Raw genomic sequence first — 13333 nt, 5'->3', positions numbered from 1 at the left:
TGGGACCCTGGTTCAATTCCTGGATCCAGAAGATCTGCTGGAGGAGGGATAGGCTACCCACTCCAGTATTCTTGGGCTTCTCTGGTGGATCAGCTGGTAAAGAATCCATCTGCAATATGGGAGACCTGAGTTTGATCCCTAGGTTGGGAAGATCCCCTGGAGAAGGGAAAGGCTATGCACTCCAGTATTCTGGCCTGGAGAATTCCATGGGCTGTATAATCCATGGGGTTGCCAAGAGTCGGATACGACTGAATGACTTTCACTTTCAGAAATGACAGAATGATCTCGGTTCATTTCCAAGGCAAACCATTCAACATCATAGTAATCCAAGTCTATGCCCCAACTACTAATGCCAAAGAAGCTGAAGTTGAATGGTTCTATGAAGACCTACAAGACCTTCTAGAACTAACACCAAAAAAAGATGTCCTTTTCATCATAGGAAACTGGAATTAAAATTAGGAAGTCAAGAGATACCTGGAGTATCAGACAAGATTGGCCTTGGAGGACAAAATTAAGCAGGACAAAGTCTAACAGAACACACTGGTCATAGCAAACATCCTCTTCTAACAACACAATAGATAATTCTACACATGGACATCACCAGATGGACAATACCAAAATCAGATTGATTATATTCTTTGTAGCCAAAGATGGACAAGCTCTATACAGTCAGAAAATACAAGACCTGGAACTGACTGTGGATCATCATGTGTTCCTTATTCCTAAATTCAAACTTAAATTGAAGATAGTATGGGAAACCATGAGGTCATTTAGGTATAACTGAGATAAAATCCCTTATGATTATGCAGTGATTCAAGGGATTAGATCTGGTAAACAGAGTGCCTGAACAACTATGGATGGATGGATGGAAGTTTGTAACATTGAACAGGAAGCAGAATCAAGACCACATCCGAGAAAAAGAAATGCAGACAGGTAAAATGGTTGTTTGAGGAGGCCTTACAAATAGCTGAGAAAAGAAGAGAAGTGAAAGGCAAAAGAGAAAAGGAAAAATATACCCATCTGAATGCATGCAGAGTATGAAAGAATAGCAAGGAGAGATAAGAAAGTCTTCTTAAGTGTGAACAATGCAGAGAAATAGAGGGGAAAAAACAGAATGGGAAAGACTAGAAATCTCTTCAAGAAAATTAGGGAACATTTCATGCAAAGATGGGCACAATAAAGGACAGAATCAATATGGACCTAACAGAAGCAGAAGACATTAAGAAAAAGTGGCAAGAATAAACATAAGAACTATACAAAAATGTCTTAATGACTTGGATAACCACGATGGTGTGGTCACTACCCTAGAGCCAGACCTCCTAGATGGTGAAGTCAACTGGGCATTAGGAAGCATTACTACAACCAAAGCTAGTGGAGGTGATGGAATTCCAGCTGAGTTATTTCAGATCTTAAAAGATGATGCTATTAAAGTGCTTCACTCAATATATCAGCAAATTTGGAAAACTCAGCTGTGGCCACAGGACTGGAAAAAGTTTTTATACCAATCCCAAAGAAGGGCAATGCCAAAGAATGTTCAAACTACTGCACAATTGTGCTAATTTCACATGCTAGCAAGGTAATGCTCAAAATGCTAGGCTTCAAGAGTATGTGAAACAAGAACTTCCAGATATGTAAGCTGGATTTAGAAAAGACAGAGGAATCAGAGATTAAATTTCCAACATCTGTTGGATCATAGAAAAAGTAAGGGAATTCCAAAAAAATATCTCCTTCTGCTTCATTAACTATGCTAAAGCCTTTGACTGTGTGAATCACAAACTGTGGAGAATTCTTAAAGAGATGGGAATACCAGACCACCTTATCTGCCTCCTGAGAAACCTGTATGCAAGTCAAGAAGAAATAGTTAGAACATGGACATGGAACAACAGACTGGTTCAAAATTGGGAAAGGAGTATGTCAAGTCTGTATGTTGTCACTTTGCTTATTTAACTTACATGCAGAGCACATAATGCAAAATTTTGGGGAGGATGAAGCTCAAGCTGAAATCAAGATTGCTGGAGAAATATCAATAACCTCAGATATGCAGATGACACCACCCTTATGGCAGAAAGTGAAGAGGAATTAAGGAGCCTCTTGATGAAAGTGAAAGAGGAGAGTGAAAAAGCTGGCTTAAACTCAACATTAAAAAACTAAGATCATAGCATCTGGTCCCATCACTCCATGGAAAGCATATAGGAAAAAAGTGGAAACAATGATAGACTTTATTTTCTTTGGCTCCAAAATTACTGTCGACCATGACTGCAGTCATGAAATTAAAAGACACTTTGTAAGAAAAGCGATGACAAACCTAGACAGCATTTTAAAAAGTAGAGACATCACTTTGACAGCAAAGGTTCATATAGTCAAAGCTATTGTTTTTCCAGTAGTCATTTACACATGTGATAGTTGGACCATAAAGAAAGCTGAGCACCAAAGAATTGATTCTTTTGAACTGCGGCGCTGCAGAAGACTCTTGAGAATCCTTTGGATGCAAGATCAAACCATCAATCCTAAAGGAAAACAACCCTAAATATTCATTGGAAGGACTGATAGTAAAGGTCCAATACTTTGGCCAGCTGATGTGAAAAACCGACTCGTTGAAAAAGACCCTGATGCTGGGAAAGTTTGAAGGCAGGAGGAGAAGGGGGAGACAGATGGTGTGATGATTGGATGGCATCACTGACCCAACGGACACGAGTTTGGGCAAACTGGATCCAGAAGACTGTGAAGGTCAGGGAAACCTGGCATGCTGCCATTCATGGCATTTCAAAGAGTCAGACACAACTGAGTGACAGAAAAACAACAATAACAAAACTGATATATATGTTCTTATTGACATTATCTTAATTGTTTTACCTTCGTTTTATATATCTTTTCCTTCTTTTCTGTTCCCTGCCTAGAAACGTCTCTTTTGCATTTGTTGTAAAGCTGGTTTGGTGGTGGTGAAGTCTCTTAACTTTTGCTTGTCTGTAAAACTTTTGATTTCTCCATCAGTTTTGAATAAGGTTATTGCTAGGTAGATTAATTTTGATCACAGGCTTTTCACTTCCATTACTTTTAATATATCCTGCCTCTTTCTCCTGGCCTGCAATTTCTGCTGAATTATCAGCTGTTAATCTTATAAGGGTTCCTTCATATGTTACTCATTGCTTTTCCATTGCTGGTTTTCATATTTTTTCTTTGTGTTTAATTTTTGTTAGTTTGATTAATATGTGTCTCAGCTTGTTTCTCCTTGTGGGTTATTATGTATGGGACTCTGTGTGCTTCTTGGGCTTGATTATTTCCTTTTCCATGTTTGGGAAGTTTTCAACTATAATCTCCTCAAAAATTTTCTCAGACTCTTTCTTTTTCTTTTCATCTTCTGAGATTCCTATAATTTGAGTGTTGATATGTTAAATATTGGCCCAGAGATCTCTGAGACTATCCTCAATTCTTTTCTTTATTCTGCACTTCAGCAGTTATTTCCACCATTCTATCTTCCAGCTCACTTATCCATTCTTCTGCCTCAGTTATTCAGCTATTAATTCCTTATAGAATATTTAATTTCAGTAATTGTATTGTTCATTACTGTTTGTTTATTCTTTATTCTAAAGTGAAAGTGAAGTCACTCAGTCATGTCCGACTCTTTGCGACCCCATGGACTGTAGCCTACCAGGCTCCTCCATCTATGGGATTTTCCAGGCAAGAATACTGGAGTGGGTTGCCATTTCTTTCTCCAATTCTTTATTCTAGGTCCTTGTTAAATGTGTTAAGTGACTCTTGCACTTTCTCCCTTCTATTTTTAAGATTTTAGATCATCTTTATTATCATTACTCTGAATTATTTTTCAAATAGTTTTCCTATTTCCTCTTTGTTTATTTGGTCTTGTGGGTTTTTATCTTATTCCTTCACCTGTACAGTATTTCTCTGTCTTTTCATTTTGTCTAACTTACTTTGAAAGAAAGCTGAGTGCTGAAAAACTGATGCTTTTGAACTGTGGTGTTGGATGAGACTCTTGAAGTCCCTTGGACAGCAAGGAGATCCAACCAGTCCATTTTAAAGGAAATCAGTCCCAAATATTCATTGGAAGGACTGATGCTGAAGCTGAAACCCCAATATTTTGGCCACCTGATGCGAAGAACTGACTCATTTGGAAAGACCCTTAGACTAGGAAAGATTGAAGGCAGGAGAAGGGGACTACAGAGGATGAGATGATTGGATGGCATCACTAACTCTATGGACATGAGTTTGAGTAAGCTCCAGGAGTTGGTGATGGACAGGGAAGTCTGGCATTCTGCAGTCCATGGGGTCACAAAGAGTCGGACATGACTGAGTGACTGAACTGAACTGAGCTGAACTTACTGTATTTGAGGTTTCCTTTCCTTAGGCTATATGTTTATAGTTCTTCTTGCTTTTGGTCTCTGCCCCCAGTGGATGAGGTTTGTCTAGCTGCTTATGTAGGCTTCGTGTTTGTAAGGAATTGTGTTTGTGTTCTAGTGGGAGGAGGTGAGGTTTGTTTTTTCCCTTTGATGGGCAGGGTCATGTGAAATGGTGTGTTTTGGGGTGCCTGTGGGCCTCCTTTCTGCTGGTGATTGTGTTTTGTTCCTGTCTTGCTTGTTGTTTGGTGAGATATCCAATGATGGGTGCTACAGGAAGCTGGGTGCTGCCAGATCTTGGATTCAGGTGGAGGCCTTCGTGGGAGTTTTTGCTGACTCCCTGGAGTCAGGAGTTCTCTGGTGGTTTAGTGTCCTGGACTCAGCACTCCCATCCCAGAGATTTGGGCCTGACTTCTGGTCAGGGAACCAAGATCTCACAAGCCATATGTCATGGTAGTAAAGGGGATTAAACAGAAAAAGAAACAAACAAACAAACAGACAGACAAATGATAAAAGCAAAATCAGATAAGTAGAAACAAAAACAAAGGAACATAGACAAAAACACATACACACAAAGGACTCCAAAACAGACCTAAGAAAACTAAATACAAGAGAGTGACCTGGTGAGCAAAGGAAACAAAAAATGATATCAATGAATTAAAAACACATCTTACTAAAACACAAAGCAGAAAACAAGGCCAAATCAGAGTGCCAACTGGGGAATAAAGCAGACAAAACAAAACAAATAAACATGGCAGAAAAAAGAAAAAAATAGAAAATCAAAGTTGAGTAGAAGTATATAAAAAGATCTAATATATATTATATATTAAATAAAAGTACAACAAGAATAGAACCAAAAGAAAAAAAAAAATAGCACTAAAGAAAGGCAAAGTAGAAGTAGAAATATCTAAAAGAAATAAAAAGTGTGATTAAAAAAGTTCCTAAAAGCCTAAATAAAGATAGTAATAGTAATAAGACAACAACAAAGAGGGAAAAAAGATAAATTGTTGTAGCCATGCATTCTGGGAAACAAACTCACTCAGAAGTACAATGCAGATAGTGGGGTGCAGTTTATTACACTGGAGGGCACAAGGCAGAGTCTCCTCTTAACCAAGGACCCCAGCCAGTTTTTGTGAAAACATTATATACTCTAAGTGTACGTGCCCAAACCCACCTCCCCAAATTCCCTGGAACTAGTCTGAACAAAGGAAAAGAAAGATACAATCAAGGTTAACCTGTGATTCATATGCCTTAAGCCTAGGTAGTTAACAGTGGACAACTATCAATAGGCCTGTGGTCATACCCCAATAAGCATAATAGAATTTATGATTCTATTCAATTACACAGATAATTAGGGCATTCTTTTAGGTGATAGAGAGTCTAGGTACGAGCCCTTGGGCTCTTCCACCCGAGGAATCTGGTTTTCCAGCTGGTATGTCGTTTCCATAGATACTGGGCATATAGCTCAAAGTTCACAGTCTGGCCCAAGATGGAGTCTGTTTCCTCCTTCAAAATAACCAATTACAGAATAAATCAAAACATAATAATAAATGTTTTTCTTAGGTCTCAGCTGTCTGGGTCCATTTCCTTGCTGTGATCTGCAGCCCACATCTACCTCTCTAGGAGGCCCTCCAGTGCTGGGGACAGCTGGTTTCTATGACCTGCTGTGCGGACAGCAGACTCTAATCTGGCCCTACTCCTACACGTTTGCCTCTAATGTCCACAGCTGCCAGAGCTAGAGTTTTTTCTTTTTTTTTTTGTGAGAGCACTCATTGTCCTTTTATATGTTCCATAGACATAGAGTCTACCTAGTTGATTGTGTGGATTTAGTCTGTAGCCTGTAATGCTGGGGAAAGGTTTTTGACCCTCTTCCTTAATGGCTACACCGCTAGAACTCAATTGTGGTTTTATCCTCACCTCTGCTTGTGGGTCATTCACTAGAGTTTGCTCCCAAGACTGCCCCAGTGATGACTGGGCATAGAGATGGCATGGCTGCTTGGATTGTATGGACCCTGGAGGCACAGGTGTGCAAGGAAACTGGGGCATGGGTGCAGGAGATATGGCTTTATTAGGATTCTTTTCTAGCGTCTGGCAGCTGGTACTCAAAGGGCCTCCTTGGCTGGTCCTTCTCTACTGTTTGGCACAGCAGGTGCTCAAAGGGCAGGTCTAACTGAGATCTTTCTCTATTGCTTGGTGCATCAGGTGCTAAAAAGACCAGCCTTGCTGCGCTTTCTCTATTGATCAGCTACTGACACTGGTGTGTGGGGAGAGAGAGGCTATAGTGATGGCTCCACCCTCTGTGCATGACTCAGTAGCAGCACTCTGTCTCCATGGCCACCCTTCTTTCAAAGGCATTCCCCACCACAGATTTCCTCCCTGCAATCCCCTCAGCTGTCTCCCTGCAGTCTAACAGCAGTTCTCACCCTGGGATTGCTCTCCAGTTTCCACCTTCCAGCTTCCAGCAGCCGTGCATTCAGGTGGACCTGTGTCCCTGTCCAGGTTATGTAGGACCATGGCACATGCTGTCCGTGATTCTCACTCCATTCAGACTGTCACAGATCAGCTGTTCCATTCTCTGACTGCCTCATTTGCTCCCCTTCTGTCCCAACTAATTGTCCCAAATGTGAGGATCTCACCCCCGCTTCAGCTCTTCCACCTTCAGGTACAGATCTGATCCTCCTCCTTCTCCCTTCTTTTCTTTGTCCTACCAGGTTGTGCGTGGATCTATATATTCAGTTCCAGTGGTCAGAGACTCCTGCCAGTACTCAACTGGCATTCTGTGAGAACTTCTGCATCTGAAGATGTATTTCTGATGCATCCATGGTGAGGGATATCCTCTATGTCCACCTATTCCTCCAACATCTTGTCCCCATCATTTCCTCTTAAATATAGAATAAATGTAGATTTACACATATTGCAAAGAAGGTACAGAGCTTCCATATACCCTGCACTCTGTTTCCCCTACTATTAAGGTCTTGCATTGGTATGATTTGTCACAACTAATAGACCAATACAGATTCATTATTAATAACTAAAGTTCATTCTTTATTTTGATTTCATTAGGTTTTACCTAAGGAAATGAAAAAAAAAGTCTTTTTTTTTCATTCCTGGAAATCTATCCAAGATACTACCTTACATTTAGTAGTCATGTCTCCTCAGGCTTTTCTTGATTGTGGTAGTTTCTTAGATTTTCTGTTTTTGATAACCTTGAGAGTTTTGAGGAATACTCATCAACTAGTTCGTAGATTGTCTTCCAGTTGGGTTTGTGTGATTTTTTTTTTTTCTCGTGATGATAGTGGTTTATGTGTTCTTGAGAGGACGGCCACAGAGATAAAGTGCCCTTCTCATCATATAATATCACAGGTACATGTTATCAGCTTGATTTATCATTGTTGTGTTAATTTCGATCATCCAGATGAGGTAGTGTTTGTCAGGTTTCTTCACTATAAAGCTAATCTTTCTCTCCCTTTTCCACATTGTACTCCTCAAAAGTTATTATGTAAGTAGTGAGGAGTATAGACTCACCTGTTAGAGGGGAAACTATCTACATACATTATTTGGAATTATTTTGTATGGGAGATTTTTATATTATCCTCCATACTTGTTATACCAAATGCCCAGATCTTGGTTTCTAATATAATTTTGCAATAAAAGGAACCAGAGTGGACTTATGAATACTTACTTTATACTTTGAATTATAATCCAAATTTGGTCATCGAGACCTTGTTGTGTCCCTTTGGCATGGCTCCATCTTTTTTTTTTTTTTCCCCTCTAGTCCTTCCCAGCTCCAGTCCTAGAGAGCAAGTCATTTCTCCGAGAATCTTTGGTTCCTTTTCATTGCAAAATTATATTATAGACCAAGATCTGGGCACTCAGTATAACATTTCTTTTTATGTAAGTTTGTTGGTGACAAAATTTCTCAGCCTGACAAAACATATATTTAGTCCTTATTTTTGAAAAATTTTCCCCTTTTGGATATAGAATTCTTTTCCAGCTTATGTTCTTTCTGACAAGAAGTCAATATTTATTCTTATCTTTATTCCCTTACATTTAAGGTATTCTTTTTCTTCCTTTGGTTGCATTGAGGATTTCCATCTGTATCATTAGTTTTCAGCACTTTGTTTATGATGTGCCTATTGTGGTTTTCTTTGTGTTTATACTACTTGAGGTTTGTGGATATTTAGAATCTGTGAATTCATGGTTATCAAATTGAACATCTTTTGGCCTTTATTTCTTCAAATACTTTCTCTGAACCTCCATCGTAGGACTCTGGTTACATAGAGGTGAGATCATTTGTTTTAATCCACATGTCACTGAGACTCTGCTCATATATTTTGTTTTTGATTTGGATAGCTTCCATTGCTATGTCTTCAAATTTACTCATTTTCTGCACTAATTAATTTGCTGTCAATACCATCCAGTATAATTTCCGCTTGAAATATTATGTTTTTCAGCTCTAGCAGTTTCATTTGGTTCTTTCTTATAGCTTCTATTCCTTTCCTTATTATGTCAATGTTTTCCCTTAAATCCATGAACATATTTTAAGAGCTATTCTGAAGTTTTTATCTGCTAATTCTATTCTGTCTGTCATTTTTGTGTCTCTTTCTGCTGTTTGATGTTTCTTTTGCTTATGGATCTTATTTTCCTCCTTCTTCAATTGTCTAGTAGCTTTTTGAAAGGATGCTAGATATTGTGAATGTTTTGCTGTTGAGTGCTTGAATTTTGCTCTTTTACTTTAAAGAATGTTGAATTTTGCTTTGGCAGGCAGTTAAGTCACTTGCAGATTAGCTTGGAATTTTCAAGTTTTGTTTATAAGCTTTGTTACAGTAGGTGTAAGACTGCCTTTTCTGTAGGGCTAGGTTTGTGGTTATTGTTTAGTCACTCAGTCAAGACTGACTCTTTTGTGATCCCATGGATTGTAGCCTGCCAGCTTCCTCTATCCATGGGATTTCCCAAGCAAGAATACTTGAGTGGGTTGCCATTTCCTTCTCCAGGGGATCTTCTCGACACAGGGACTGAACTCGCATCTCCTGCATTGCAGGCAGAGACTTTACTGCCTAGCCTCCAGGGAAGCCCAAGTCTAGGTTATCTCTACAATTAAGGTGTGATCATTCTGGGATCTCTACTTAAACTCCTGGGTACTCAGTAACATTTCTCCACTCCAGGTGGTTGGAACTCAAACATTTCCTAGCCTTGGATAAGTTCTGGGTATTGTTCACCTTACTGTTCCCAGTGGTTCTTTGCCCATCCCTAGAATCTCACTCTGTTCATTCACAGTTCAATATGTTTCAAAGACTCAAGGGAATTTCTATGCCAATTTCTGGAGTCTTTTTTTTTCATAGCTCCCTTCTCTTCAGTACTCTGCTCCACTAATCAAAGCTGTTTCAGTCACTGTGAACTCTGATTTCTGTCTCCTCAAATCAGCAAGAACATTGTATTCTGCTTGGGCTTTTCATTGCTATATTGTGGTCCAGAAAATGCCTCCAGGCAGCAAACTGGGACAGTCACAGAGATGGTTTCATTTATTTCCATTCCTTTAAAGATCATAGTCTTATACTGCCTGTTTTCTACTGTCTGGAAGCAATTGTTTCCTAGATTTTGTGCAGTTTTTTCTAGTTGTTTAAGGTAAGAGGGAAAGTCTAGTGCAACTTAGTCTGTCATGGATGGACATAGAAATTCTATTTATAAAAATGTAATAGTTGAAATTTAAAATATGATTGATGGTATCAATAGCAGTAGGAATAGAGCTAAAGAACAAGTTAGTGAGGTAAAGATAAAATTGAGGAAATTTCCCAGACAGCAACAGGGAAGGATAAGGAGATAGAAAATAGAAAAGCTAAGGAATGTGGAAAACAGAAGTAAAAGTTCCAACATCAAATAAAAGGAGCCCAAGAAATAGAGAAAACAAAAAATGGAGAGAAGCAACTGCTTTGAGAGATAGTGGAAATAAATTTTCTAGAATTGAAAAATGATAAAAGACGTCATGTTAAAAAGTCATAGAGTGCCAAACAGAAGGAAAACCTATACTAGACACACTATAGTGAACATTAAGAGCATCGAAAAGAAAATTCTAAAAACATCCTTAAAAAACAAACAGTAGCTTTGTGCAGTGGCAGTATCGTAGCCAATGAGGTTTATCCAAGGCGCAATTATTGCTAATTGAAAACTTTCCCCAATACCCTGCCGTGACGACTTGAAATATAGTTGGCATTGGCAATTTTTGACAGTCTCTACAGAGACTGAATAAAGAGGTTTTAAAAGAAAAAAAAAAAAAACACTATATCTACAAAGGAACAAGGACTAGGGTCATCTCAGACTTCTCAACAGCAACTTTAGGTGCAAGAAGAAAATACAGTATCCTACCAGAAAATTACTAGAGCTAAACAACGAATATAGTAAAGATGCAGGATATAAAATAAACACACAGAAATCCCTTGCATTCCTATACACTAACAATGAGAAAACAGAAAGAGAAATTAAGGAAACAATACCATTCACCATTGCAACAAAAAGAATAAAATACTTAGGAGTATATCTACCTAAAGAAACAAAAGACCTATACATAGAAAACTATAAAACACTGATGAAAGAAATCAAAGAGGACACAAACAGATGGAGAAACATACCGTGTTCATGGATTGGAAGAATCAATATTGTCAAAATGGCTATTTTACCCAAAGCAATCTATACATTCAATGCAATCCCTATCAAGATACCAACGGTATTTTTCACAGAACTAGAACAAATAATTTCTCAATTTGTATGGAAATACAAAAAACCTCGAATAGCCAAAGTAATCTTGAGAAAGAAGAATGGAACTGGAGGAATCAACCTGCCTGACTTCAGACTATACTACAAAGCCACAGTCATCAAGACAGTATGGTACTGGCACAAGACAGAAATATAGATCAATGGAATAGAATAGAAAGCCAGAGATAAATCCAGGAACCTATGGATACCTTATCTTCGACAAAGGAGGCAAGGATATACAATGGAAAAAAGACAACCTCTTTAACAAGTGGTGCTGGGAAAACTGGACAACCACTTGTAAAAGAATAAAACTAGAGCACTTTCTAACACCATACACAAAAATAAACTCAAAATGGATTAAAGATCTAAATGTAAGACCAGAAACTATCAAACTCCTAGAGGAGAACATAGGCAAAACACTCTGACATAAATCACAGCAGGATCCTCTATGACCCACCTCCCAGAATATTGGAAATAAAAGCAAAAATAAACAAATGGGACCTAATGAAACTTAAAAGCTTTTGCACAACAAAGGAAACTATAAGCAAGGTGAAAAGACAGCCCTCAGATTGGGAGAAAATAATAGCAAACGAAGCAACAGACAAAGGATTAATCTCAAAAATATACAAGCAACTCCTCCAGCTCAATTCCAGAAAAATAAATGACCCAATCAAAAAATGGGCCAAAGAACTAAACAGACATTTCTCCAAAGAAGACATGCAGATGGCTAACAAACACATGAAAAGATGCTCAACATCACTCATCATCAGAGAAATGCAAATCAAAACCACAATTAGGTACCATTACACGCCAGTCAGGATGGCTGCTATCCAAAAGTCTATAAGCAATAAATGCTGGAGAGGGTGTGGAGAAAAGGGAACACTCTTATACTGCTGGTGGGAATGCAAACTAGTACAGCCACTATGGAGAACAGTGTGGAGATGTCTTAAAAAACTGGAATTAAAACTGCCATATGACCCAGCAATCCCACTTCTGGGCATACACACCGAGGAAACCAGATCTGAAAGAGACAGGTGCACCCCAATGTTCATCGCAGCACTGTTTATAATAGCCAGGACATGGAAGCAACCTAGATGCCCATCAGCAGAAGAATGGATAGGGAAACTGTGGTACATATACACCATGGAATATTACTCAGTCATTAAAAAGAATTCATTTGAATCAGTTCTAAAGAGATGGATGAAACTGGAGCCCATTATACAGAGTGAAGTAAGCCAGAAAGATAAAGAACATTATAGCATACTAACACATATATATGGAATTTAGAAAGATGGTAATGATAACCCTATATGCAAAACAGAAAAAGAGACACAGATGTACAGAACAGACTTTTGGACTCTGTGGGAGAAGGCGAGGGTGGGATGTTTCAAGAGAATAGCATTGAAACATGTATATTATCTATAGTGAAACAGATCACCAGCCCAGGTTGGGTGCATGAGACAAGTGCTCGGGCCTGGTGCACTGGGAAGACCCAGAGGAATCGGGCGGAGAGGGAGGTGGGAGGGGGGATTGGGATGGGGAATACGTGTAAATCCATGGCTGATTCAGGTCAATGTATGACAAAACCCACTATAATATTGTAAAGTAATTAGCCTCCAACTAATAAAATAAATGAAATAAAATAAAATAAAATAAACTTCCTAGGCAAAAAAAAAAAAAAAAAATACAGTATCCTTGAGGAGATGAATAGGAGAGTTTTAGAAGGAAAATGTCTGGGAGGGAAGGGAAACCAGAAGAAGAAACGAATTGGTAGAAATCAAAAGCCTCTACAGCCATAGTTTAACAGTATGAAAGGCCATGTGCATATCTTCCAGGACAGGATATTAGGCATGATTTTCCCACACTGGATCACCTTCCTCCTCTGGGATTAGAAAGAATAATTCCATCTTTCATTTGTATTACAGTTTATACATTTCAAATTGCTTTAGTATTCATTACCACATTTGAAATTTTGTGTTGTTGTGTGCCCCAGTGTATAGATGAGAAAGTTGAGACTGATTAAAGTCATGTCATTGATCATTGACAGAGTCAAATCTCGACTTCTAAGTGTCTAGCACCCTTATTTCTCATTTTTTTCAAAATAGTGAAGAAGCATGAAAGCCCAGGTGAACTGAGAGGATTGTGTATTGATTTGTCAAAAGGACCTTTGTTGCAAGGATTGTTTGCCTGGGGGTGGGCATTCTCAAGTGAAAAGTTAATCCATAAGAAGC

At 38.7% G+C, this 13333-nt stretch overlaps 1 non-coding gene across 1 annotated transcript; it reads left to right on the top strand.

Moving 5' to 3' along the window:
- Positions 1 to 10450: 10450 nt before the first annotated feature.
- Positions 10451 to 10591, top strand: LOC139033202 (U4 spliceosomal RNA). The gene has a single exon (XR_011485826.1). It is a non-coding gene; the product is annotated as a U4 spliceosomal RNA (small nuclear RNA).
- The last annotated feature ends 2742 nt before the right edge of the window (positions 10592 to 13333 follow it).

The sequence above is a fragment of the Odocoileus virginianus genome, chromosome X, assembly GCF_023699985.2.
Source record: "Odocoileus virginianus isolate 20LAN1187 ecotype Illinois chromosome X, Ovbor_1.2, whole genome shotgun sequence".
NCBI lineage: Eukaryota > Metazoa > Chordata > Mammalia > Artiodactyla > Cervidae > Odocoileus > Odocoileus virginianus.
The sequence above is the reverse complement of the archived record's forward strand: the minus strand, read 5'-3'. Positions and strand labels throughout refer to the sequence as shown.